The 26,150-nt window shown below is 40.3% G+C and overlaps 1 protein-coding gene across 3 annotated transcripts in view; it reads left to right on the top strand.

Annotated features, from left to right (window-relative positions):
* The first annotated feature begins 11,767 nt into the window (after window positions 1–11,767).
* Window positions 11,768–26,150, top strand: part of LOC108441290 (cortexin-1-like) — a 42,898-nt gene continuing 28,515 nt past the window's right edge. The window contains exon 1 of one of the 3 annotated variants that reach the window (XM_037545607.1): window positions 11,768–12,004. The gene's annotated coding sequence lies outside the window, so the exon portion shown is untranslated. Of the gene's footprint in view, window positions 12,005–15,307; window positions 15,411–26,150 lie in introns of those variants that run through there. The other 2 variants (XM_017720735.2, XM_037545606.1) reach the window with 2 other exon arrangements.

Genomic DNA, 26,150 nt, shown 5'->3' with positions numbered 1-26,150 from the left:
GTTTATTCGGTCTTTATTAATAACTCCTTTAGAGGGCAAAGGTGAGTAACGTTTGTTTATTCGGTCTTTATTAATAACTCCTTTAGAGGGCAACGGTGAGTAACGTTTGTTTATTCCATCTTTGTTAATAACTCCTTTAGAGGGCGGCAGTGAGTAACGTTTGTTAATAACTCCTTTAGAGGGCGGCAGTGAGTAACGTTTGTTTATTCGGTCTTTGTTAATAACTCCTTTACAGGGCGACGGTGAGTAACGTTTGTTTATTCGGTCTTTATTAATAACTCCTTTAGAGGGCGGCGGTGAGTAACGTTTGTTTATTCAGTCTTTATTAATAACTCCTTTAGAGGGCAACGGTGAGTAATGTTTGTTTATTCGGTCTTTATTAATAACTCCTTTAGAGGGCAAAGGTGAGTAACGTTTGTTTATTCGGTCTTTATTAATAACTCCTTTAGAGGGCGTCGGTGAGTAACGTTTGTTTATTCGGTCTTTATTAATAACTCCTTTAGAGGGCAACGGTGAGTAATGTTTGTTTATTCTGTCTTTGTTAATAACTCCTTTAGAGGGTGATGGTGAGTAACGTTTGTTTATTCGGTCTTTATTAATAACTCCTTTAGAGGGCGACGGTGAGTAACGTTTGTTTATTCCATCTTTGTTAATAACTCCTTTAGAGGGCGGCAGTGAGTAACGTTTGTTAATAACTCCTTTAGAGGGCGGCAGTGAGTAACGTTTGTTTATTCGGTCTTTGTTAATAACTCCTTTACAGGGCGACGGTGAGTAATGTTTGTTTATTCGGTCTTTGTTAATAACTCCTTTACAGGGCGACGGTGAGTAATGTTTGTTTATTCTGGTTTTGTTAATAACTCCTTTAGAGGGCGATGGTGAGTAACGTTTGTTTATTCGGTCTTTGTTAATAACTCCTTTAGAGGGCGACGGTGAGTAACGTTTGTTTATTCGGTCTTTGTTAATAACTCCTTTACAGGGCGACGGTGAGTAACGTTTGTTTATTTGGTCTTTGTTAATAACTCCTTTAGAGGGCGACGGTGAGTAACGTTTGTTCATTTGGTCTTTGTTAATAACTCCTTTAGAGGGCGACGGTGAGTAACGTTTGTTTATTCGGTCTTTATTAATAACTCCTGTAGAGGGCGACAGTGAGTAACGTTTGTTTATTTGGTCTTTGTTAATAACTCCTTTAGAGGGCGACGGTGAGTAACGTTTGTTTATTCTGTCTTTGTTAATAACTCCTTTAGAGGGCGACGGTGAGTAATGTTTGTTTATTCGGTCTTTATTAATAACTCCTTTAGAGGGCGACGGTGAGTAACGTTTGTTTATTCTGGTTTTGTTAATAACTCCTTTAGAGGGCGACGGTGAGTAACTTTTGTTTATTCTGGTTTTGTTAATAACTCCTTTAGAGGGCGACGGTGAGTAACGTTTGTTTATTTGGTCTTTGTTAATAACTCCTTTAGAGGGTGACGGTGAGTAACGTTTGTTTATTTGGTCTTTGTTAATAACTCCTTTAGAGGGCAACGGTGAGTAACGTTTGTTTATTCAGTCTTTATTAATAACTCCTTTAGAGGGCGACGGTGAGTAACGTTTGTTTATTCGGTCTTTATTAATAACTCCTTTAGAGGGCGACGGTGAGTAACGTTTGTTTATTCGGTCTTTATTAATAACTCCTTTAGAGGGCAACGGTGAGTAACGTTTGTTTATTCGGTCTTTATTAATAGCTCCTTTAGAGGGCGGCGGTGAGTAACGTTTGTTTATTCGGTCTTTATTAATAACTCCTTTAGAGGGCAACGGTGAGTAACATTTGTTTATTCTGGTTTTGTTAATAACTCCTTTAGAGGGCGACGGTGAGTAACGTTTGTTTATTCTGGTTTTGTTAATAACTCCTTTAGAGGGCGACGGTGAGTAACGTTTGTTTATTCTGGTTTTGTTAATAACTCCTTTAGAGGGCGGCGGTGAGTAACGTTTGTTTATTCGGTCTTTGTTAATAACTCCTTTAGAGGGCGATGGTGAGTAACGTTTGTTTATTCAGTCTTTGTTAATAACTCCTTTAGAGGGTGTCGGTGAGTAATGTTTGTTTATTCGGTCTTTGTTAATAACTCCTTTAGAGGGCGACGGTGAGTAACGTTTGTTTTTTCGGTCTTTATTAATAACTCCTGTAGAGGGCGACAGTGAGTAACGTTTGTTTATTTGGTCTTTGTTAATAACTCCTTTAGAGGGCGACGGTGAGTAACGTTTGTTTATTCTGTCTTTGTTAATAACTCCTTTAGAGGGCGACGGTGAGTAATGTTTGTTTATTCGGTCTTTATTAATAACTCCTTTAGAGGGCGACGGTGAGTAACGTTTGTTTATTCTGGTTTTGTTAATAACTCCTTTAGAGGGCGACGGTGAGTAACTTTTGTTTATTCTGGTTTTGTTAATAACTCCTTTAGAGGGCGACGGTGAGTAACGTTTGTTTATTTGGTCTTTGTTAATAACTCCTTTAGAGGGTGACGGTGAGTAACGTTTGTTTATTTGGTCTTTGTTAATAACTCCTTTAGAGGGCAACGGTGAGTAACGTTTGTTTATTCAGTCTTTATTAATAACTCCTTTAGAGGGCGACGGTGAGTAACGTTTGTTTATTCGGTCTTTATTAATAACTCCTTTAGAGGGCGACGGTGAGTAACGTTTGTTTATTCGGTCTTTATTAATAACTCCTTTAGAGGGCAACGGTGAGTAACGTTTGTTTATTCGGTCTTTATTAATAGCTCCTTTAGAGGGCGGCGGTGAGTAACGTTTGTTTATTCGGTCTTTATTAATAACTCCTTTAGAGGGCAACGGTGAGTAACATTTGTTTATTCTGGTTTTGTTAATAACTCCTTTAGAGGGCAACGGTGAGTAACGTTTGTTTATTCTGGTTTTGTTAATAACTCCTTTAGAGGGCGACGGTGAGTAACGTTTGTTTATTCGGTCTTTGTTAATAACTCCTTTAGAGGGCGACGGTGAGTAACGTTTGTTTATTCGGTCTTTGTTAATAACTCCTTTAGAGGGCGACGGTGAGTAACGTTTGTTTATTCGGTCTTTGTTAATAACTCCTTTAGAGGGCGACGGTGAGTAACGTTTCTTTATTCGGTCTTTATTAATAACTCCTTTAGAGGGCGATGGTGAGTAACGTTTGTTTATTCGGTCTTTATTAATAACTCCTTTAGAGGGCGACGGTGAGTAACGTTTGTTTATTCCATCTTTGTTAATAACTCCTTTAGAGGGCGGCAGTGAGTAACGTTTGTTAATAACTCCTTTAGAGGGCGGCAGTGAGTAACGTTTGTTTATTCGGTCTTTGTTAATAACTCCTTTACAGGGCGACGGTGAGTAATGTTTGTTTATTCGGTCTTTGTTAATAACTCCTTTAGAGGGCGATGGTGAGTAACGTTTGTTTATTCGGTCTTTATTAATAACTCCTTTAGAGGGCGGCGGTGAGTAACGTTTGTTTATTCTGGTTTTGTTAATAACTCCTTTAGAGGGCAACGGTGAGTAACGTTTGTTTATTTGGTCTTTGTTAATAACTCCTTTAGAGGGCAACGGTGAGTAATGTTTTTTTATTCAGTCTTTGTTAATAACTCCTTTAGAGGGCAACGGTGAGTAACGTTTGTTTATTTGGTCTTTGTTAATAACTCCTTTAGAGGGCGACGGTGAGTAACGTTTGTTTATTCTGGTTTTGTTAATAACTCCTTTAGAGGGCGACGGTGAGTAATGTTTGTTTATTCTGTCTTTGTTAATAACTCCTTTAGAGGGCGACGGTGAGTAACGTTTGTTTATTCGGTCTTTATTAATAACTCCTTTAGAGGGCGACGGTGAGTAACATTTGTTTATTCTGGTTTTGTTAATAACTCCTTTAGAGGGCAACGGTGAGTAACGTTTGTTTATTCTGGTTTTGTTAATAACTCCTTTAGAGGGCGACGGTGAGTAACGTTTGTTTATTCGGTCTTTGTTAATAACTCCTTTAGAGGGCGACGGTGAGTAACGTTTGTTTATTCGGTCTTTGTTAATAACTCCTTTAGAGGGCGACGGTGAGTAACGTTTGTTTATTCGGTCTTTGTTAATAACTCCTTTAGAGGGCGACGGTGAGTAACGTTTCTTTATTCGGTCTTTATTAATAACTCCTTTAGAGGGCGATGGTGAGTAACGTTTGTTTATTCGGTCTTTATTAATAACTCCTTTAGAGGGCGACGGTGAGTAACGTTTGTTTATTCCATCTTTGTTAATAACTCCTTTAGAGGGCGGCAGTGAGTAACGTTTGTTAATAACTCCTTTAGAGGGCGGCAGTGAGTAACGTTTGTTTATTCGGTCTTTGTTAATAACTCCTTTACAGGGCGACGGTGAGTAATGTTTGTTTATTCGGTCTTTGTTAATAACTCCTTTAGAGGGCGATGGTGAGTAACGTTTGTTTATTCGGTCTTTATTAATAACTCCTTTAGAGGGCGGCGGTGAGTAACGTTTGTTTATTCTGGTTTTGTTAATAACTCCTTTAGAGGGCAACGGTGAGTAACGTTTGTTTATTTGGTCTTTGTTAATAACTCCTTTAGAGGGCAACGGTGAGTAATGTTTTTTTATTCGGTCTTTGTTAATAACTCCTTTAGAGGGCAACGGTGAGTAACGTTTGTTTATTTGGTCTTTGTTAATAACTCCTTTAGAGGGCGACGGTGAGTAACGTTTGTTTATTCTGGTTTTGTTAATAACTCCTTTAGAGGGCGACGGTGAGTAATGTTTGTTTATTCTGTCTTTGTTAATAACTCCTTTAGAGGGCGACGGTGAGTAACGTTTGTTTATTCGGTCTTTATTAATAACTCCTTTAGAGGGCGACGGTGAGTAACGTTTGTTTATTCTGGTTTTGTTAATAACTCCTTTAGAGGGCGACGGTGAGTAACTTTTGTTTATTCTGGTTTTGTTAATAACTCCTTTAGAGGGCGACGGTGAGTAACGTTTGTTTATTTGGTCTTTGTTAATAACTCCTTTAGAGGGTGACGGTGAGTAACGTTTGTTTATTTGGTCTTTGTTAATAACTCCTTTAGAGGGCAACGGTGAGTAACGTTTGTTTATTCAGTCTTTATTAATAACTCCTTTAGAGGGCGACGGTGAGTAACGTTTGTTTATTCGGTCTTTATTAATAACTCCTTTAGAGGGCGACGGTGAGTAACGTTTGTTTATTCGGTCTTTATTAATAACTCCTTTAGAGGGCAACGGTGAGTAACGTTTGTTTATTCGGTCTTTATTAATAGCTCCTTTAGAGGGCGGCGGTGAGTAACGTTTGTTTATTCGGTCTTTATTAATAACTCCTTTAGAGGGCAACGGTGAGTAACATTTGTTTATTCTGGTTTTGTTAATAACTCCTTTAGAGGGCAACGGTGAGTAACGTTTGTTTATTCTGGTTTTGTTAATAACTCCTTTAGAGGGCGACGGTGAGTAACGTTTGTTTATTCGGTCTTTGTTAATAACTCCTTTAGAGGGCGACGGTGAGTAACGTTTGTTTATTCGGTCTTTGTTAATAACTCCTTTAGAGGGCGACGGTGAGTAACGTTTGTTTATTCGGTCTTTGTTAATAACTCCTTTAGAGGGCGACGGTGAGTAACGTTTCTTTATTCGGTCTTTATTAATAACTCCTTTAGAGGGCGATGGTGAGTAACGTTTGTTTATTCGGTCTTTATTAATAACTCCTTTAGAGGGCGACGGTGAGTAACGTTTGTTTATTCCATCTTTGTTAATAACTCCTTTAGAGGGCGGCAGTGAGTAACGTTTGTTAATAACTCCTTTAGAGGGCGGCAGTGAGTAACGTTTGTTTATTCGGTCTTTGTTAATAACTCCTTTACAGGGCGACGGTGAGTAATGTTTGTTTATTCGGTCTTTGTTAATAACTCCTTTAGAGGGCGATGGTGAGTAACGTTTGTTTATTCGGTCTTTATTAATAACTCCTTTAGAGGGCGGCGGTGAGTAACGTTTGTTTATTCTGGTTTTGTTAATAACTCCTTTAGAGGGCAACGGTGAGTAACGTTTGTTTATTTGGTCTTTGTTAATAACTCCTTTAGAGGGCAACGGTGAGTAATGTTTTTTTATTCAGTCTTTGTTAATAACTCCTTTAGAGGGCAACGGTGAGTAACGTTTGTTTATTTGGTCTTTGTTAATAACTCCTTTAGAGGGCGACGGTGAGTAACGTTTGTTTATTCTGGTTTTGTTAATAACTCCTTTAGAGGGCGACGGTGAGTAATGTTTGTTTATTCTGTCTTTGTTAATAACTCCTTTAGAGGGCGACGGTGAGTAACGTTTGTTTATTCGGTCTTTATTAATAACTCCTTTAGAGGGCGACGGTGAGTAACATTTGTTTATTCTGGTTTTGTTAATAACTCCTTTAGAGGGCAACGGTGAGTAACGTTTGTTTATTCTGGTTTTGTTAATAACTCCTTTAGAGGGCGACGGTGAGTAACGTTTGTTTATTCGGTCTTTGTTAATAACTCCTTTAGAGGGCGACGGTGAGTAACGTTTGTTTATTCGGTCTTTGTTAATAACTCCTTTAGAGGGCGACGGTGAGTAACGTTTGTTTATTCGGTCTTTGTTAATAACTCCTTTAGAGGGCGACGGTGAGTAACGTTTGTTTATTCGGTCTTTATTAATAACTCCTTTAGAGGGCGATGGTGAGTAACGTTTGTTTATTCGGTCTTTATTAATAACTCCTTTAGAGGGCGACGGTGAGTAACGTTTGTTTATTCCATCTTTGTTAATAACTCCTTTAGAGGGCGGCAGTGAGTAACGTTTGTTAATAACTCCTTTAGAGGGCGGCAGTGAGTAACGTTTGTTTATTCGGTCTTTGTTAATAACTCCTTTACAGGGCGACGGTGAGTAATGTTTGTTTATTCGGTCTTTGTTAATAACTCCTTTAGAGGGCGATGGTGAGTAACGTTTGTTTATTCGGTCTTTATTAATAACTCCTTTAGAGGGCGGCGGTGAGTAACGTTTGTTTATTCTGGTTTTGTTAATAACTCCTTTAGAGGGCAACGGTGAGTAACGTTTGTTTATTTGGTCTTTGTTAATAACTCCTTTAGAGGGCAACGGTGAGTAATGTTTTTTTATTCGGTCTTTGTTAATAACTCCTTTAGAGGGCAACGGTGAGTAACGTTTGTTTATTTGGTCTTTGTTAATAACTCCTTTAGAGGGCGACGGTGAGTAACGTTTGTTTATTCTGGTTTTGTTAATAACTCCTTTAGAGGGCGACGGTGAGTAATGTTTGTTTATTCTGTCTTTGTTAATAACTCCTTTAGAGGGCGACGGTGAGTAACGTTTGTTTATTCGGTCTTTATTAATAACTCATTTAGAGGGCGACGGTGAGTAACGTTTGTTTATTCTGTCTTTGTTAATAACTCCTTTAGAGGGCGACGGTGAGTAACGTTTGTTTATTTGGTCTTTGTTAATAACTCCTTTAGAGGGCGACGGTGAGTAACGTTTGTTTATTCAGTCTTTGTTAATAACTCCTTTAGAGGGCGACGGTGAGTAACGTTTGTTTATTCGGTCTTTATTAATAACTCCTTTAGAGGGCGACGGTGAGTAACGTTTGTTTATTCTGGTTTTGTTAATAACTCCTTTAGAGGGCGACGGTGAGTAACGTTTGTTTATTCTGGTTTTTTTAATAAGTCCTTTAGAGGGCGTCGGTGAGTAACGTTTGTTTATTTGGTCTTTGTTAATAACTCCTTTAGAGGGCGACGGTGAGTAACGTTTGTTTATTCTGGTTTTGTAAATAACTCCTTTAGAGGGCGACGGTGAGTAACGTTTGTTTATTCTGGTTTTGTTAATAACTCCTTTAGAGGGCGACGGTGAGTAACGTTTGTTTATTCTGGTTTTGTTAATAACTCCTTTAGAGGGCGGCGGTGAGTAACGTTTGTTTATTCGGTCTTTGTTAATAACTCCTTTAGAGGGCGATGGTGAGTAACGTTTGTTTATTCAGTCTTTGTTAATAACTCCTTTAGAGGGTGTCGGTGAGTAATGTTTGTTTATTCGGTCTTTGTTAATAACTCCTTTAGAGGGCGACGGTGAGTAACGTTTGTTTTTTCGGTCTTTGTTAATAACTCCTTTAGAGGGCGACGGTGAGTAACGTTTGTTTATTCTGGTTTTTTTAATAAGTCCTTTAGAGGGCGTCGGTGAGTAACGTTTGTTTATTTGGTCTTTGTTAATAACTCCTTTAGAGGGCGACGGTGAGTAACGTTTGTTTATTTGTTCTTTGTTAATAACTCCTTTAGAGGGCGACGGTGAGTAACGTTTGTTTATTTGGTCTTTGTTAATAACTCCTTTAGAGGGCGACGGTGAGTAACGTTTGTTTATTTGGTCTTTGTTAATAACTCCTTTAGAGGGCGACGGTGAGTAATGTTTGTTTATTCGGTCTTTGTTAATAACTCCTTTAGAGGGCGACGGTGAGTAACGTTTGTTTATTTGGTCTTTGTTAATAACTCCTTTAGAGGGCGACGGTGAGTAACGTTTGTTTATTTGGTCTTTGTTAATAACTCCTTTAGAGGGCGACGGTGAGTAACGTTTGTTTATTTGGTCTTTGTTAATAACTCCTTTAGAGGGCGACGGTGAGTAACGTTTGTTTATTTGGTCTTTGTTAATAACTCCTTTAGAGGGCGACGGTGAGTAACGTTTGTTTATTTGGTCTTTGTTAATAAAGTGGTTAAATTGTATAGTTTTGTTGAGTTGTCAGACAGATGGACTCCAGGCACGTTACGTTGAGTTACTTTCCTGCATAAAATGATGAAAGCGTCCATCTGTGGTAATTATCCCTCTGGACTGCATTAATGTACTGACCCTTCTGTCCTACTGGATGGACCATGTGGAGATTTGGGGGGTCTAGTTCAGCAGAGTGTTAGACAGAGTAACCCATGTTCTCCCTCACAGAGCAGAAAAACAACACAGCAGTGCATCTTCAGCCACACGAAAGCAAAGTGGTTTGTAGCCCTGGGAAGGTTAATGAGGCGTACTGCCCACTTGCTGAGGAAGGTGGTGTTCTTTATGGAAGAAGGGACATGCAGAGCCTGGGGGGGGCACTTATGACACCCCCTGATCTCATTATTAAGGTTATTGATTCGATCAGACCGCCTGCTATGCCTCTCTGTCTTTCTCTGTTTCTTTCTCTCTCTTTTTCCTTTATCTCTCTTTCTATCTACTTTTTCTGTCCATCTCTCCTGTCAGGCTCTCTCAGTCTCTCTCTCTCTCTCTCTCTCTCTCCCCCCAAGTCATCATCTCCCTCTCTCTCCCCTCCCAAGTTACCCTGTCTGTCTCTCTCATGGTCATCCTCTCCCTGTCTCCCCTTCCACTCCTTCTCTCTGTATTAATGTTCCTCTATCTCTCTCTGTCTATCTATCTATCTATCTATCTATCTATCTATCTATCTATCTATCTATCTATCTATCTATCTATCTATCTATCTTCTCTCTCCCTCTCCCTCTCTCTCTCTCTTTCTGTTGGTTAAACTGTCCCCGTATTCCTTCATGTCACCAGTCACACATACAGTCACCCTGAATTTGTCATTATGGAATATGGGAGTGTCAGTATTGTCTTCTGCTCATAAAGTTTTCTCAGTTGCACTTTGTCCACTCAGAATGTTCTCAAAGTTGTTAACACATGACACTAAAGAGAAACTAGCTGGACAAAATAACACATTTCCACTACAAAATGGTCAAACCTCCACAAAACAGTACACACACCCCTCGAGAGCAGACTGTTCTGTCAGAAACCGCTTACAATCATCAGGAGAGTAAATTCCTTCAATCGCTCACTAAACAAACAGAAATACACACAACAGACGTTTCAGTTTGAACCTATTTAGGCTTCGTCAGTGGTGCATGTTTGTGCTCAACTACCAGGACTACTTTGACCTGCACAAGTCAAGTCAAGGGTCAAGGCAAGAGACTTTTATTACAGCATTATACACAATGCTGGTGGCTTTCCGGATGCAGCGTGTGGTGTAGATGTCCATGATGGAGGGGAGAGAGACCCTGATGATCTTCTCAGCTGTCCTCACTATTCGCTGATAATACACAAGCAAACAATAATAATCAAATTTCACCCAAAACATTCAGAAAGAAACAGTTTCTCTGCTTGTTTCTTCTTTCCATACGTATGGCAAGCGAGCATTGGTCAGCAGAGGGATGGACTGTGACAGAGGGACCCAAACAGAACGACGACAGACCATGTGATCAATCATGGCTGGTCCGTTACAGAAGGCGGATGGAGGTCCAAACCAAATCTGTGTGAATCATCTACTGTACAGATTCTGAACAATCTCAGCAGGTAAGAGTGACTCAGTATCTATTAATACCGGCTCCTATGCTGACAAATGCTCTCCAGCCCTCTGGCTGTCATCACTGTTTGTTATTGTCACCTGTTTCAGGTGTGTGGAAAAAAGCTGAAACAAATGTGTGCAATAAATGCCCTTGAAGCCCGTCATCATATCAGCTCAGGAAGAATCTGCTGTTTATTTTTTTACACTCTCAGTAGATTGTGTGAATCAGCTTTATATAATAATGATAACGACCTGGTAAATATTCATCTCTGTCGCACTCGGCAGACAAACCAGACGCTCATGGAAGTAAAACGATAAGTGGCATAAAGAGCTGCTAAAATTAAAAACAACGCTATGTTAACATGTGGGAATGAGATCCTAATACGTGTCCACAACTTAGTAAGATGTAGGAACGAGATCCAAATGTGTGGCCATGACTTAGTAAGGCATAAGAACGAGATCCTAATATGTGGCCATGACTTAGTAAGGCGTGGGAATAAGAATCATGCCCTATTAAGTGCCTATTAAGTAACTTACTAAGTCGTGGGAACGAGATCCTAATATGTGTCCACAACTTAGTAAGATGTAGGAACGAGATCCTAATGTGTGGCCATGACTTAGTAAGGCGTAAGAACAAGATCCTAATATGTGGCCATGACTTAGTAAAATGTAGGAACGAGATCCTAATGTGTGGCCACAACTTAGTAAGATGTAGGAACGAGATCCTAATGTGTGACCATGATTTAGTAAGGCATAAGAACGAGATCCTAATATGTGGCCATGACTTAGTAAGGCATGGAAACGAGATCATGCCGTATTAATTGCCTATTTAGTAACTTACTAAATTGTGGGAACGAGATCCTAATGTGTGGCCACAACTTAGTAAAGTGAGGGTACAAGATCCTATTGTGTGGCCACAACTCAGTAAGGTGTACGAATGAGATTCTAGCATGTGGCCATGACTTAATAAGGAGTGGGAACAAGATCAGGCCTTATTAAGTGTCTATTAAGTATCTTAGTAAGGCATGGGAACGAGATTCTAATGTGTGGTCATGACTTAGTAAGGCGTGGGAATGACATCATGCCTTATTAAGTGCCTATTAAGTAACATGCCTTATTAAACTGTGGCCACACATTAGGATCTTGTTCCCACAGCTTACTAAGTCATGGCCATGGATCTCATTCCCACATCTTAGTATGGTGTCAGTACCAGGCCAGCTCAGAACTGTCAGCGTGTATAACCAAGTATAATCTCTCTGTGATTCTAATTCATAAAACAATAATTATTATTATTTTAATTTTACCCGATTTTCTCCCCAATTTAGTCGTCTCCAATTCTACCCTCTACTTAGGACTCCCCCAATCATGCGAAGCTACCGATGTTAGGAGGGTGAAGGCAGCGCAGGCTTCCTCCGAGACCTGCGAAACCAGCCACCGCTTCTTCTCGAACTGCCGCTCACGCAACGTCACTGGACAGCCAAACGCGCTCGGAGCAAAGTGCCAACTGCACTGACTGGCATCACATTGAGTGATGGGGGGAGAAGGGGGCTCATCCTACCCACCCAGAGAGAGTGAGGCCAATTGTGCTCTCTTGGACTTCCGGATACGGACGGCTGCAGCATCACCAGGGATCGAACTTGTGATCTCCTGATGACACTCCTCGCGCCACTCAGGATCAGTGGAATTGAGCGACGGCAGTTTTACAAGGTGGATAATTTTTTGATCATTCTGAAATGGCATGATTTTTATTTTTTTACTGCTATCCAAAATCATTTTGTAAATAAGACTTGCTATATATTAATATGTAAGTCTGAAATCTGACTTTTTAAACAAACATAAGTGCCATTGTTGGGAGGTGTACTCTGTTAGCGAGTCAGTGAACCATGAAATAAAAATTTGACCACTATGGTTCAGAATCATTTTTAAAATACACAGATATGACTGATCAAGCTGTTTACTCTGTAGTGAAATACAGACGATAAAACCAATACAGCAAGTTTTTTAAAATTTAGTTTAGAGACTTTAATAAAGTACTATTTCTACACATCGATGCATTTTCAGCGCCCTGCTGTAACGCCGCTCCCCAGCAGAGAGTTATGTAACTCTAATTACGGACATGTGTGTTTGTGTGTGACCGTACGGCTGGAGATGGATCAGTCGTATGCTCTGCCCCTGTGGAGAGGGTGGCGTCCATGACTGGCACAGCTGAAGATTGGCAGAATGTGGAGGAGGTGACAGCAGGCGGCACAGATGGCTGAATGGCCACCTGCCCTTGCCTGGGGCTCTGTGTTTGGGCGTCGGAGGTTAGATGGAGTCAGATAGTGAGAGCGTGAGACATTGTTGCACTAAACACAATATCTATTGGCAAAGTAGAGACTTTGGTACGGGTTCTGTTCATTTACTGGAGCACATTTTCCACAGTTTTTCCTTTGATGTGCTAAAAATGATCAGGAGGCAAGTGTCAAGATTCAGCAGGTTACTGACAAACTTCAAGGCCAGAAAAGATCAGTTGTCCATCAATCATCTTGCTGCATGCATTTCCATGGATATACTACACCCATTAGACCCATTTCCATGGTTACATTACACCCATTCTATGGTTACACTACACCCAATTCCATGGTTACACTGTACCCATTTCCATGGTTACGCTACACCTATTTCTATGGTTACACTACACCCATTACACTCATTTCCATGGTTATAATAGACCCATTTCCATGGTTACCGTGCACCCATGGTTATCCATGGGCTATTTCCATGATTATACTACACCCTATTCCATGATTACACCACACCCATCACTACAGTTATGCTTTCCATGGCTACTACTCCACCTCTACTGTGACAGCTCAGTGTGAGGTGAGATGAGCTGTCGTCTCTGACTTTACATCTACAAGGTGGCCCGACAAGGTAAAGCGTGTCTAATAAAGTGGGCGGTGAGTGGACACAGTGTTTAAAACCTCCAGCAGCACTGCTCTGTGTGATCCACTTGTACCAGCACAACACACACTAACACACCACCACCACATTAGTGTTATTGATCACGACTGGCTCCTCCCAGTCCTGTCCATGTGCTTGTGTTTAGCTTCTAGTCCTGTCCATGTGCTTTTGTTTACATTGAGTTCTTCCTGCTCCTTCCCCCTTGTTTTCAGACCCAGCCCTTGATTACTTTCACCTGTGTCTTGTTAGTCCGTTGTATTTAAGCCCTGTGTTTGTCCTAGTGTGGTGCTGGTCTTTGTATTCTCTTGTGGTCTTTGTTCGACCCTGTGTTGTTTTGTTTATTCCCGCCTCCGTGGTGTTTCCAGTCTGTGTTTATGTAAGTTATGTTTGTCCCTTGGTACCCCCGTGTTGGCTCTTTGACTCTGGACTGTCTAGACCCTGAGCATGGATCTGCCCATAATAAACCTCACTTTTCTCAGCATATGCGTCCACCTCATCATCTCTCCATGGTGTTACAGTTACTGCAGTGCTGAGAATGATCCACCACCCAAATAGCACCTGCTCTGTGACGGTCTGTGGGGGTCCTGACCACTGAAGAACAGGGTAACAGAGTATCAGAGAAACAGATGGACTACAGTCTGTAACTGTAGAACTACAGAGTGCAGCTATACAGTAAGTGGAGCTGATAATAAAGTGGACAGTGAGTGTAGAAACAAGGAGGTGGTCATGATGTTACGCCTGATCTGTGTATGTATTTAATAACATAAAGCAGCAAAACATGACTACTAAACCTAGGCCTTCAATTTGTGTCAGAAAAGTCAAAACACAAGGAAAAAACACACGTCAGCGACAATGCTAAGGTCTACTAGCGCCCCTATAGGATTCTAGTGTTTTGTTAGCATTAAGCTAATGGCAAGTTACATGAACTCTCACTGTCTGGTGAGGATGAAGTTAGCTGTCACCTTAAATGCTGCTACTAAATATTCCACAGTCGACTGTCAGTGGGATTATAACAAAGTGGGAACGACAGCGACGCAGCCACAAAGTGGTCGGCCACGTAAAAGGACAGAGCGGGGTCAGCGGATGCTGAGGGGCATAGTGCGCAGAGGTCACCGACTTTCTGCAGAGTCAATCACTACAGACCTCCAAACTTCATGTGACCTTCAGATCAGCTCAATATTGAACCCCATGGATTAAGAATGGGATGTCACTCAATTTCATATGCATGTGAAGGCAGATGAGTGAATACTTTTGGCAAGATAATGTACATATATATATATATATATGTAGAATAGAATAGAATAGAATTCAACTTTATTGTCATTGCGTATGTCGCAGGTACAAAGCAACGAAATGCAGTTTGCATCCATCCAGAAGTGCTTAGCAGCAATATAAATATATATCTTACAATGTACAGTAAGTATAGTATATACAGGTTAAAAAAATATGAGGGGGTATGAACATGAAGGGGGTTATACAGGTTATAAACAAGAATGTACAGGTTATAAATATGAAGGGGGATAAGTATGTACTTATGAACAGGTAGAGTATTTAGTATAGAGTATAGTATTTAGTATAGAGTATTTAGTATATATATATATATATATATATATATATATATACTGCTGTTGGAAGAAAACCTTGTATCTCCATTTTTGTCATTTTTTCAGTTTTTAGCATCTTGTTAAAAATACCAGTCACCCTTTACATTGTTTGTAAATTCTGTGAAATTAAATGTATAAGAAACGGCCCGAAATGACTTGGAAAAAGTTCTGGTTCCATTGACTTCCATTAATATATATATGTATTATGTATGTAATATGTAATATTACTTTTCATATATTATAATTGTTACTTATTAGGCCAATGTTATGTAACATTATTATTGTTGTAATTTAGTTGCTGTACATGTTGCATTATTACTGCTTTTAGCTTTGTATCGTGTGCACCTCCACCGACATGTAAACCGGGTATGCAAATGAACCCGAAAACGGAGGCTCGGGCTGTGATTGGCTGGGCTGCGGTGGGGGTGGAGGGTGGAGGGTGTTTAAGAGAAGCTCGGCAGCGCTGCTGTGTGTCTGTAGCTGCGCTTTGCTGGAGGAGCAGCGGCGGCTCAGCTGGTCTGAGTGAACTTTCGCGTCTCTGGCGTTGAGCAGCTCCTTCACGCGCGGTAAGACTGGCCTGTGTGTGTTTTGCTTCCTTCACCCTCAGATGCTGAGAGACCCGCTGGCGCGTGGTTTTCAATCTCGAGTTCTGGCTTTTGCGTCTGCGCGCTGGAAACTGCGCTAACTGCGTGCGCCGCGGTGATAAAGCGAGCAGAGGGGCCGGTGACGGTGGACCGGGCCGGACGCGTGACATGAAAGCTTCGGTTCTCCTCGCGCAACTCAGTAAAAAAGTGCGTTCACGAGCTCGCAGCTCACTCGCGACTTCACCGCCAGCCCCCAGAGTGCTGTGTCATGTCTGCCAAGCGGTCAGAAGTAGCTGGACTCCCTCCGACCCTGGGAAGGGAATAGCAGTTGAAAGTGATGCATTGAATTTGATTTTGATCATTTCCACGCGCCAAAAGTAAACAAACTGATGGGCAGTAACTGTGTTTATGTCATATATTGTGCGCACGTGGAAGTGATGCACATTTGAGTCAGGTAAACCGAGTCCATCGTTTTCTTCAGGCTGGTAGAAGTTCACACCTGCCTGCGTACTGCGTGGAAAGGGGAATTCCACCCATTGCTCAAAATTTGTGCTAGATGAATGTGTTTAGGCTACTGCTGGATGGACATGGCTGTTTCTTTCTGGGACCGGTTTAAACCCCTCATGGCATTTTCTTACACTCTCAGAAATAAAGGTGCTAAGCTGTCTCTGGGTCAGTGCCCCTCTTGTCTCTGGGGTGGTCCTCTCAAGGCTCCATCTCAGACCCTTTAGTCAGGGAACATAACTGAACCATAATCCACTGAAATGATCTGTTCTAAGCTGGACTGACTCCACACACCCAGCCTCGCCTCGCCTCCAGGCTTTTATTCTACTGCTCTGTTTTAAAACATTCGGTTATGAAAAAGGAACAAATACCAACTTTTCACCTGGAGAAACTTCACAATCAGACCTTAGAACCACTGGAGAACCTTTGAGGGAACATGTACACTGTTTGTACCTTGATGAACGAAAAATAAACCTGCACAGAACCTTCATTTCTGACAGTGTATGTAATGTTGATCAGCCTGATTGTTCCTAAACTTGGTCCATTTTACGATGACAAACTCAAGTTCATATTTGTTGCTTTTAAAGAGGAATTCTATCAAAATTCCTGCATAATTCGGTGGTTAAGAGGTAAACCGAGTTGTTCGGAGTGGTTTGGTGGGAAACGCTCTGTTCTAGAGACACTTGCGGCGTCAGAATACTTCACAGTGGTGGTGATAGGAACCAGACGTCCACCTCTCTAAGCTCCCTCACAGGAAGGTCTTACACAAAACGGTTATGAACACGCCGCTTGGTGTCGGAGACATTGTTTGAAGTTTTGGCCTAAGATGTGTTTTATGATCTACTAGTCATGCTGGATGTTGTGAGGCAAAATAGGAAATGTACCAGTTACCATCAACATTATATCTCTGCTGTCGGAACAGAACCTTGTATCTCCAATGTGGTAACTTGTCAGGAGGAAGGAAAAGTCTAGTTTGCTTTTAATGCAAGTCAATGGAACCAGAGTTCCAACTGACTTTCCAAGCCATTTTGGGTCGTTTGTTTTGGTCCGTTCATCACGAAATTTAAACACAATGTAAAGGACAACAGGCATTTTCAAATGATGCCAAAAACCACAAAACAGCGATTTATTAAAAAGTCCATGTTAAAAACTTTTGGATACTTTAAGAAATGGCTATATTTGTGTGACCCCTGTCAGTCAGCTTCTCAACAGTTAACTGCTTTATTTCAAACCACTCTGAATGCCTTTGCTCACCGTGATTAAAACTGGATGCAGAAATGTCGAGAAATTGGTGGAATTCCCGTTTTAATATCCATGTTTTGAGCACCTGTCTCTCTTGTATATTGGCGATATCTTCAGTGCTGCTGTTATTGCTGTGACTCTATGAGGTAACCACGTTCACCTTCAGAGGAGTCTGACTGCAGGAGCTATGAAGCGAGGAGGGCTAGTTTCATTGTGTTATGTGAATAAACGCAGTGCTGGGAATAACTGAATTATTAAGCTTAAACGCTGCAGTTCGGGGTTATCTGGTCTTTTGTTTATGGTCTAAGCTGCTGACGGACCTACACAGCTGTTTCTCTGGAACAAACTGAGGAAAAGCTTCAGCTTAGACTTCCTATAAACTACAAGCTTAGTATGTATTATTGCTCAGACTGCATTGCAGCCCAGATTTGTCCTGTAATTTTTACCGTAACAGTCAGTTCGCTCTTTTACAGTGTAGCCAAGCAAATTACAAGGGATTGAAAAAAGCATATCACTGCTGTCAGACCAAGACCTCATATATATATATATATATATATATATATGTATGTATGTATGTATGTGTGTGTGTGTGTGTGTGTGTGTGTGTGTGCGTGTATATATATATATATATATATATATATATATATATATATATATATATATATATATATATAAATAAAATAGCTAAAACAGAAAACAGGCATGAAATATCAATAAAACATATAATTAAAACATGTTAAAATTAAGTAAGAGAACCAATTTAGTTACTAAGCAATAAGAAAAAAAATCATATAATTTACTAGAATAGAGCAGTAAAAGAATAAACATCAAATAAGTTGGAATAATATAAGAAAAAATAAATAAAACACATTATTTTATATGTTAATACTACTACTGGTACTACTATTACTACTACTAATAATGATGATATGAAAACAGACTGACTGTGTGCAAAGTTCATATTTGTTGCTTTTAAAGGGAATTTTTCTCGGTCTAATTCAGTCATGAGGTGTAAACAGAGCGATTCTGAGCGGTTTGGTGTGAAATGGTCAGATGTCTTTACAGTGGTGGTGATAGGAACCAGGCGTCACCATGGCGACAACACAGATATAGACATTTTATTTACCATCCAGAACCAGCAGAGAACCAGTGAAGTCTTCTGAGTTTTATATGGAAAGTTGATGAGGGTAAAATAGTGATGAATTTGAATGTTTTCTTTGGGGACTGTTTTACCTCACAACACCCTGCATGTGCCTCCACACCGTGAATGAGTTTGATAAAATAAGTTTTTTCCTACAGGCAGTGAATTCATAACCATTGCATGTAATAACTTACAGAGAGGTAGAGAGGCATTAAATTCTTCAGACGTCTGGTTCCCATCACCAGCACTGTGAACAATTCAAGCTTTTCACATCTGGACAATATGACCATTTTTATCATGGTTGTGATAAATTACATCAAAACTTGTCACACTGGGCTTTTCTGAACATATCGTGGATATTGTTGCTGCCAGTCTGCTTGTTTGATTAAAAAGCGAGGCTATTTAATCCTGTTTAATTGGAGTAGATGCAGCATCGTGTGGGAAGTGTTGAATGCAAATCATTGGATTCATAGTTTTGGGGTCTGTGGGACGCATTTTCAATGTTTACCAGAAAAAAAAATGATGCGATTTATTTCAACCTCTGATTCTTGACCTTTGGTTATTTTCTGTGAAGAACATATAAAATTACCCATTTTCAGGGTCTTCACTCTGTTCACCCCCCACACGTTTATATTACACGTGGTGCTGGGCTGAACCCGCGGGGAGTAAAAGTGTGGAGGTGCTGTGTCCTTCAATCTGTTCTCCTCCTACATGGCCTGCTGTTAGTGTGTGTGTGTGTGTGTGTGTGTGTGTGTGTGTGTGTGTGTGTGTCTGAGGTTGAACAACATGGACAGGCTGCTGACTGGCTACAGCTGCTAAAGTGCTGGTCAACTGTGATATAAACATCTGGCATTTTCAAACACTTTAGTAACATTTTAGTAACGAACACATCAGCACCACACAAGGGCTAAATGTGGCACTACTTTGTTCCAACTTATCAGATATTATAAAAATAAACATTGTTTTACATCATGTATTATGAAAATGTCTTGAAGTATAGTGATATTACATTCGCCCACCTCAGTATCAGACCACTCTGAGTGACTCTGTTTACGTTTTAACAGTTGAATTATGCAGAAACTTTAAAGGCTTATAGGTGGAACTCCCCTTTAGCTCCTTTAACGCCTTCGCTGACAGAAAGGTCTTAACAAACTAAATGTCATCTGAAGCGCCGCTGTTATTTACAATGCTGTATTAATTAAAGCATTTGTCCATATATCGTATATTGAAAAGCTTTTCTTTATGGACTACATACAGCACTGTGTGAACGTTTTAGGCCTCTAAGCACATTTTTAAACAGCTGACCTCAGCAGTGAGTTTATCACAATATACATTAGAATAAAGTCGTATTCATAATTCAAATAAACAGAAAAACAATCAAAAGGAACAAGAATTTCTTGGGTCCGTATTTTTCCTTGACACCTTCACAGCCGCCACAGTGACTCGTTAATATCATCAATGACATCATGAGCTCAATTTACTGAGCACTGATTGGTCAAACCAGGAGCTGCTTTTTAACTACATATAATACTGGACTTCCTCGAGGAGCGGCTTGGAGATGGGTCAACAAACACACTGACATCCAGAAAATCACTATTTTATATATATATATATATATATATATATTCTATAAATTTTGTTTATTCAAATATTAACACTTTTCTCAGCAAATGTGTCTTGGGTGCCTAAGACTTTCACACAGTACTGTATATACAAATACTTCTAATTAAATGACAATATATGGACGAGTGGTTTAATTAATCAGTCATTTTACACTTCATAAGGTCATGAACACGAATTCAAGGACGTGAACAACTTATCAAAGGAATTTTAGAACGAGCTCTGCTCCTACGGCTCCGTTTTCCATCATTTTCGTGGTGCTGTTTTTTTTTTTTTCCTTCGTCGTTCATGCACAGAGAACTGTGGGTAACCGAAGGCCTGGAACTATTGCGTCCTCGAAATCACTCAGAATGGAGGCTGCATTTCCGGGATGTATATGAAGGATTCTTCACTTTGGAACAGCCTGCTGTGACGTAGCGGCCAGGAAATGCATCTTAGTCCAGGGGTCGCAACCCAAATATTAAGAGCCATTTTGTCCTTTCAACAAAATTCAAACCACATATATTTTTTATATATCACTAACTTTATGTCCGTTTTGCCATTTTGGCTGTAAGTGTGTCTCAGTAGGTGCTGATGTACTAGTAAAGGCTAAGAATACTAATGAAAATGGAGACGTACTCTGCTCTGCTTTCAGCTGTAGCTCAGCTACAGCCGCTTTTCTCACATCTCCGGCAGGAAACTTTTTCCGCGAAAGTAGAACAGTTTCTTGTAAAATGTCTGTGTTCGACTTTCCATGAGACTGAAGTTGCTTCTCATTCGCCAGCATCTTGTTCAGATTTCCCTGTTCCTCCTTAAATAGTGACTTAGACACCGGAATGTAACGGCTGCACCATTTAAGGTGGAACGGGAGCTAGACGCTGGCGAACGAACTGGCTTCTTAGTGTTTGACCGTCTCTTGTTGCAGATTGAACATGTCAGATCTGGAACTTGGATCCAGTGTCGTTTTCTCTGCTCGTATCGCTGCTCATGTTATTTGTAGAGGCTTCAGTGCCTCTCAGGACTGCTGGTACTACATCTAATTGGACAAAGAAAAACTCCAGTTACTTGCCATAGTTAGCACCGGTCATGAATTAATGATGACAGCATGTAATTTAGAGCAAATGGCCCAACTGACACTGTGCTCTGATTCAGAGGCCTGCTGACCGAGTGCTTTAGTGTCCAGGCTGAAACAGGAGCGCTCACACCTGGACTGGGTGTTCCTCCTGCTGGAGCTGGATTTATTAACCCTGAGCATCTCTCCGCACCACAGGAGCTTGAAGAATAGAGAAAACGAATAGGTCCTGCCTGTTTACACTGCAATACTGGCATCTTGACAAGTGAAATCATCTTAAATCTAGTCAATATGTCTAATATTTCCCATTTTGAGATGGTTATGCACTTATACGCACGTATTATAGATTTTAAGATATTATTTCTAGACAGTTTTTACTTGTTGTAAGTAATTTTATCTAGTAAAATGCACTATACCGATAATTCTACTGGTTTCAAGCACATTTATTACAACAAGCAAAATTATCTGCCAGTATAATGAGATAAATTTACTGAACAACAGGTAAAACAGTCTTGTTATGAGGTAAATAATCTTCAGTTAAGCTTAAACCAATCTCAACAGGAGAAATATTAGATTTATTGACTATATTTAATGTCATTTAAATTGAGAAGATACGATTTTTTGCGGTGAAGGCTTTTTATTTGCTGTTTAAATATTAATGTGCAGGTTTTCTATGTCAATTTGCAAAGATTTACCATGTTAAAGTGCTATATTTATGGCAACGTTGCCATATTTTGGCATTAAGGAAAATTCCAGTGATTTTTCAACATTTGTCCATAGTTAAATAGTTAGGAAATGTTGTTCAGAGTGGTTCTTTACTGTGGTGGTGATGGGAACCAAGCGCTGGATTCACAAAAGAAGATAAGAAAGAAGATCTTCTCAAACCGTGTTATTTCTCAACTTCATACATAAATAAAAAAGTAATGAGAGATGATTATTCCTCGAATAACTTCTTAAGAACTGTCTTGTTTTCTTTTCTTAACAAGTCCTTTATGAATAATTTTAAGAAGAAGTCGTCTTCTCGAAAATGTTATGTTCATAAATGTTTTCTCACCCTTACGACAGCCTCATGCTCATCTCAGGCTGTGAGAGTCGACGAGGTCAGCATCTAAATTGATCAAACTTTGGCCGTCACCCCACAGTTATTGTATTTTCTGAGGAAGATTTTTTTCCTGTTGGCTGTTTCTTCCACCATCACTGCTGGTTCTTGTTTACTAAATTGGTTTCAGCTCCTGGTTTGATGTTTTTGCTCCATTTTGATCTTCTGAGCAGATTAAACTAAATAACGTCAATAACAGTTAATAGAAATTCACAATGTATCCTGCGTCATTTATGATACGGGGTAAAATACACCGTAGCCAACAAAGAAAACAAAGAAGACTTTCTTAAGAAAATGTTAATAAAGTAATTAAGACTGTCTTAATCATTAGATTTATCAGCTCGGGGAAGGGGGCCGACACACAGCCCACCTACTTAAGTGTTTTCCCACATGCGGTGTGCAATTGCGCATTTCTTCCAGAGAGGTCTCCAAATCCCCGAAATTTACGTGGTGTAGCTTTAACTTTAACTGGGAAATTCCACACATTTTTTTTAAAAATGGCATTTTTCAGTATTTGAGTTTAGGATTATCCTTTAAGTTTGAGATTGAAGTTTTTTCTTAAGAAAGCTTTTGTGAATCCGGCCCCACATGTCTCAAGATATGCCTTGAAAAGCTCCTTCTTACAAAGTTGTAACATGAAAATGCTTCATGAAAAGTTTTAGGCGTCAAACCTCGGCTTTTCATGGTGAGGAGGTACATTGGAGGTGTTGTAAGGCAAAATAGTCCCCAAAGAAAACTTAATTTTTCAGATATATCACTATTTCACCATCATCAACATTCCATATAAAACTCAGACACGTGTTGGATCACTGGTCGTTTTGGGTAGTAAATAAAATGTCTATACTTGCGTTGTAGATATTGTGACGTCTGGTTCCTATCACCACCACTGTAAAGACATCTTTAAGGCTCTCTACAGTGAACCATTTCATACCAAACCACTCTGAATGACTTTGGGCCAAAAAATATTCAATATGTGCTTTTAATGACTTTTTGGAATATAAAACTGTCAAATCATTATTGCTCTTCATGCCTTTGAAGACACTCTGGTGAACATAAAGCTGAGTGTTGAAGATAAATAAAAAGGATGTGCTGCTGTTTGCTAACAATAGCTTTGTAGGGATTGTTTCTCATTTGGTGAAAGTAAGAGTGTCCCCAGACTAGCAGTGTGAGTAGAAACAATAGACCATGAATATTTCAGATGGTTTGTAATAGACTATTATACAGTATTACTTTGTCGTATTCAGAGTCTTTTCAATTTGACTACATAAAACATCTCAATCAATATTGTTACAGTTGAAATCTGAACCATTTAGACAAAACACCAACACCATGCAGGTCCATAGTACGCAATTCAGTAACTCGTGAAACATTCTTCATAAACTAATCTTAAAACTGCAGTATGTAATATTATTACGTATGTGGCGCTACAGAGTCAGGAGGATAAAATATGGAGCTTCGCCCTATAAAACCATCATTTAAAAGCTAGTGGTGTCTGTCTTCACATAGTCACATCACACTGACAGGCTCACAGAGAAGGTCCAGCTCGATGTTTAGGTCTCAAATGCAAAATCAACGTTATACTGATGAAGATATGATAATCATAGCAGATAATTGACCCAAATCTCCGGGAGATGTGTCCTTCACAGAATTTTGACTGAGTTCTCTTTGAATTATGCTTTCAATCATTAGATTTATCTGCTCAGGGAAGGGGGCCAAAGCACAACCCACATACTGAAGTGTTTTCTCACATGCGGCATGCAATTACACATTTCCACCAGAGAGGTCACCAGATCCCCAAAATGTATACAGTGTAGCTTTAACTTTAACTGGGAAATTCCTCTAATTTTCCAAAAAAAAGCTGCATTTTTCAGTGTTTGGGCTGTAAACAGAGTGTATAAAATGGTTGATTGTAGACATTCAGATTTCTCTTCGGTGGTGGTGATATGAACCAGGGGTTGCTATGACTACAGCGCAAATATAAGTTAAGTGATACTTTTTTAATCCCACAAACGGGGAAATTCCACCCCATTTAACCCATTCATGAAGTGAAACAACACATACACACTAGTGAATACACACACACTAGGGAGCAGTGAGCACACTTGCTGGGAGCAGTGGGCAGCCCTATTCACAGCACCCAGGGAGCAATTGGGGGTTAGGTGTCTTGCTCAAGGACACCTCAGTCATGGACTGTCGCCACTGGGGATCGAACCGGCGACCTTCCGGTCACAGTGGTGACTATGACAATGGTGATTATGACAAAATAGTAGTAATAGTTTTCTTTAGGGAATAGATTTCCTTACAACACTCTGCTGGTGTCTCGCCCCCAGAAATGACTTCGGACCCATGACCATCACTATCCTATCACATCTTGGCTTGGTTAGAAATGGAGCATTTCACATCAACCCAGTCTGAAGGACTTTGTTAGCATTTTAACCACTTTTTAAAAAATTAGCTAGCTAGCTAACTACCATTCCACCTTAAATGTCCAGCAGTTCTGATGCCTGAAGCTCCAGAATGTAACTGCTGCTCCATTTAAGGTGGAATGGGAAAATTCAAACAAGAACCGTTTTGAATATCTGAGTTCAGCTTCATATCACTGAAGAATTGGGGGGGGTGATAATAAATAATTGCCCCCCTCTTTGAAGGCGTATGAGCCCTAAATGTAACTAAAGCCCAGCAGTGAGGAGCTGAACTTTCCCCTCCTCTGCTGTCCCTGCAGACGGGCAGGGTCGCCTACAGAGCGGCGCTAGTAGCTGATAATGAAGTGATGCTCTTTTATTAGAGGGTCTCATTTCAGAGGGAAGATCTCAACCACTGCCCTGTAGCTCAGTAACAAGCGGTTAGGGTGACACTTGAAAACAAGGGGTAGGGGTAAAAAGAAGAAATGGGACTGGGCCTAAGATGCCCTGGTTTCCCCCTCCTGTGTCAGTCTGCAGGGGCAGAAGCTGGGTTTACGAGGTAAACAGAAACGGCTGATTTAATGGTGGAGTAATCATGATGGCTCTTCCTGAATCAGGAGAGTGGGAGTGAATGAGGGGATTCGATTTCCTCCAAAGATCTCTCCTGAAATATTCATCATGTCCATAATCTGGAGCCATTTGATAATTGACACCGCGGCTGGGTTTTTATTATCTTTCCGTTTCATCTTGGAGTGTCGCTCACCGCTAACGCTAATGCTAGCTCTGCCCCCAGCCTGACGGCTGTTAACTTGTCTTTGTGGAGATTGGCAAACGGCTTTTTTGGACTGGAATTCTGCTGACAGCGAAAGGGCGTCGGCTTTCTCCCCCTTTTCTCCCCTAAATTTGTTTAGTGTGCTTTTTCACAAACGTTATTCCACAAGGCCGTTAGGATTTTAGTACCTGGATGCATTCTTAACATCGCTGTACCTTCACTTCTGCCCTTCAGACTCTGTGTTTGGAAGGATTTTTCACTTTTTTTGTATTTAATCCAGGATTAAGCTCAGTTCCCGCTGGTAAAAGCTGAAGCTTTGTATACTGACTGCCCTTCTGATTATTCCTCTCACTCTGCATCAGCATTTTTCATGTTCTTGTGTAAAGATTTAATAACCTCCTTTCATCCTGCTGCTGGTATCCGCCGGAGCGGTCGATTGTGAGATAGGACACGGTTAAAAGTTCAAGACGTTTCTGGTGATTCCTGAAGGTTTTGTAGTGTATTGTAGCCTTTTGGTGGGTTGATATTCCCATTGTAAATGATCCTAATGGTTTGACACAGGGGTGCACAACTCCGGTCCTGGAGGGCGGGTGTCTGGCACAGTTTGGTGATTTACCTGCTCAGCCACACCTGGTTACACTCATCTGTTAACGGGCAGGTTTAATGGTTGTGTTTGAGTAGGGAAACCTCAAAACTGTGCTGGACACCAGCCCTCCAGGACCGGAGTTGTGCACCCCTGGTTTAACAGGTGACCAATGGCTGATTCTAAATACATTTAAATTTACGCTATACACGCTAATATACTAAATATATAAATAAATATACGCTACATACGCAGATACGCTAAATGTCCTCCGGGATCAATAAAGTGTCTATCTACCTACCTACCTA

The sequence above is a fragment of the Pygocentrus nattereri genome, chromosome 15 (assembly GCF_015220715.1).
Source record: "Pygocentrus nattereri isolate fPygNat1 chromosome 15, fPygNat1.pri, whole genome shotgun sequence".
Taxonomy (NCBI): Eukaryota; Metazoa; Chordata; class Actinopteri; order Characiformes; family Serrasalmidae; genus Pygocentrus; species Pygocentrus nattereri.
Note: the sequence above shows the minus strand (reverse complement) of the source record. Positions and strands in the feature narration are given on the sequence as shown.